Raw genomic sequence first — 3,051 nt, forward strand, 5'->3', positions numbered from 1 at the left:
CTAGTGCTGACGTTGGACAGTTTTCCAATTTCATTTTACTATTGTACTATGTATGACTGTGCAATGACAGTAAAGAGTTATCTTACCTTATCTTAGTGAGACTCCATTGTAAAGCAAACATGAGTTTTTAGAGTTGCTGCTTTGTTGACTTTTGACAGCTTGTTTCAGTCTTTATTAGCCCCACTGATGAAACAATATTTTATAGCAAGTACAACTACAGTGAACAAGTACACCACCTTCACAGAATCTGTGTGGCCAATAATTATACAATCTCTAAATTCAGCAAAGTCATTAAAATAAATAATCCATTAGATTTGAGGGAGCACAGCCATATTTGATCAGTAACTCATCTTCCTCTTATTTAAAAAAAATGATGAAATGTTCTGGCTTTAAGTGTTTTTCTATGATCTAGAATCTTGTCCTCCATCAGAAGGATGCATTGCAGAGTGTCCATGATATAATGCTGGCAGTTTTATTGTGTTAAGCTAAATGACTGTAAATAGTCTGAAATTTCACTTTTAGAGCATTTCCTTCACACACACACACAATATTCTTTATGTCTGATGATCGCTCCAAAACGTGCTTCTTTTTCATAATGTTCTACTTTTCTCCAAGTTGAAAGAAAAAGAAGCTGCAGCCCTGAAGCTCAGTGATGAACACCAGACTGAGGAAGGAGATGAGAAGAACCTGCAGACACTGCAGAATAATTCACCAAACCATGTTGTGGGTAACATTTTTGCAAATTAAATCCTCCAAAATTTTGAAGCTTTATTTTAAAAGCTCTGACATTTTTTCTCTAATCTCAGGTGGATGCGGAAGTAGCTGTGGCACAGCAGCAGCTGCAGTGTGAGGAGCAGCACAGGGGGCATGATGAGGTGAGGATGCAGACACAGAAGAAAAGGCTGGAGAGCATGAATGAAGTGGTCTAAATGTATGAAACTAGCTCAGATGTTTCCCCAGTTGTCATCTAGTCCATGCTTAGCTGTATGCTAACCTAAATGAATGAATAATTGATCCTCTCAGCTGTGCTTCTGTTTGTTAGTTGGATAAAACTGAGGTGATGACACCCGACATGCTTAAAGAAAAGCAGGAGGCCTCTTCACAGCTGAACCTCGGCCTTGCTGTCACCACGAGGAACAAAGTAAGCAACATCACCTCTTACAGCACACATGACCTTATATTACACTAACTCAGGACAACCATGTTATGGTACTTTTTAAAGAATCTTCTTTGATTAAAAATAATTTTTTTTTTTTTCATTCAGAAGACACAGTTATCAGTTTTTCAGTGGCAAAAATCAGCCGATGGAAAATGAGCTGCAATGGCCATCAATGCTGATGACCACTGTACCAAACCTGTTTTTTAGAGAATTAAAAAGGACTTCTAGGATTAAAATGTAGACAGCTTTTGATCTAGATCACTTAAAATCATATTTGTTTTGCAATCTGATTACACTTTTCACCAATTCAAGAATATGTGTATTTTGTTAACAATGCTAAGAAAATGTACATTTAATATACTAATTTCTTATGTTGTTTTTTTCTCTGTGATCTCAGGTGAATGAGGAAGTAGCTACAGCACAGCAGCAGCTGCAGCGTGAGGAGCAGAGGGAGGTGGATGTTAAAGTGAAGAAAAGGCTGGAGAGGAAGAAGAAGGTGGTTTGTCTTGTATGATGTTCATTCCTTCTGTATTGAGTTGGAGAAATACAGATTTTTTTGATTACCCTTCACTTCACTCTTCTCCTATAGTTTAACGACATAGTGGCCAGGTTTGAGCAGAAGGTCCAGGGTGCACAGCAGCAGAGTAGGAAGAACGCTGAGGAAGATCTTCTGGACAGAAAAGTGATTACATTTATTTTAATTTTTAATGTATCTATAGATATTTTTATATATTTTTTCAACTAATAAGGAATTAATACGGACAGCAGTTATATATTACAACAAAATTGAAATGTTTTTACGTTCTTAAACCGTCCTACTTTTGTAACTATAAATAATTATGAGTGATGATATAAAACTTAGGCCCTGATAGGCCCTACATATATTAAACATTTACATAACTGTGATTGCAAACCACTTACAGTGGAAAATGCTGCTTTGATAAGATTTATTTGAACACAGGTTTCATCCTGATTTGTGTCTCTTGGTTTGTCTGTCGTAGTCTCCTCTCTCCTGTGACCCTGAAGATTCACTGAAAGTCATTGAAAAGATGGATGCAGAGTTGAAAATGAAAGATAATGATGTGCAGATGCTGAAGAAAGAGCTGGAAACCAATAAAAAACAGGTTATTTCCTTTAGTTTCATTCCATGAGTTCATCTCATATTTGTCTCTTTCATGTTTGATATCATATCTAGTCAGAGGTTCAGCTGCTGCTATGAAGCTCAGTGCCTCTAATCAGGACAGAAGTTAACATTGGTGTTTATTTTCATTATCTTTGTTGCAGTAATTGTTCTTATTTATTATCATTTGTCCCTGCAGTTTTGTCTCATATCTCAAAAGACATCAACACTTTTACTCTGTTACTGTAAATCTGAATGAAAGATTCATGAATGTGATTAATTGGCACAATGGGTTAAAAAATGATTTGCTACTCTGTGTCTCATTTTATATTTACAAAAATATGAGGTGTCTTAGTTTAAAAATCACATTTGTTTGACTGATTTATAGATCCATCAGCCGTCAGCTGATCATGAGGACACAAGTCAGACTATTGATGAGCTGAAACAAACCCAAAATCTGTTGGAGGAGAAGAATGCAGAGATCAGGGAGATCAGGAAAAAGGTATAGAGATTGACAGACCACGTGACTTTCGCGCATTGCATGCCGGGAACTCGTGGCAAAACAATCCAAGTACCGCATCAAATGCAAGCATTTGCAGCACCGCAAAAGGTTCATTCTTCGGTTCCAATAAATTCTTGCTTTTTCTTTGCCCCCCAAAAACGTATGTACAAAACGAAGGAGAACAATGCCAGTCCGTACAAAGACAGACTTGATGAAAAGCCAAAGAAAAGATACGAGGAAAAATCAAAGGAGTGAAAGGGTTAGACCCGT

General features: G+C 37.0%; 1 long non-coding RNA gene across 1 annotated transcript; it reads left to right on the top strand.

The window, feature by feature from the left end:
* The first annotated feature begins 671 nt into the window (after positions 1-671).
* On the top strand, positions 672-1,620 carry LOC113019609 (uncharacterized). The gene is made up of 4 exons (XR_003272055.1): positions 672-723; positions 807-875; positions 1,043-1,141; positions 1,557-1,620. It is a non-coding gene; the product is annotated as an uncharacterized LOC113019609 (long non-coding RNA).
* Positions 1,621-3,051: the final 1,431 nt, after the last annotated feature.

The sequence above is a fragment of the Astatotilapia calliptera genome, chromosome 3 (assembly GCF_900246225.1).
Source record: "Astatotilapia calliptera chromosome 3, fAstCal1.2, whole genome shotgun sequence".
Taxonomy (NCBI): Eukaryota; Metazoa; Chordata; class Actinopteri; order Cichliformes; family Cichlidae; genus Astatotilapia; species Astatotilapia calliptera.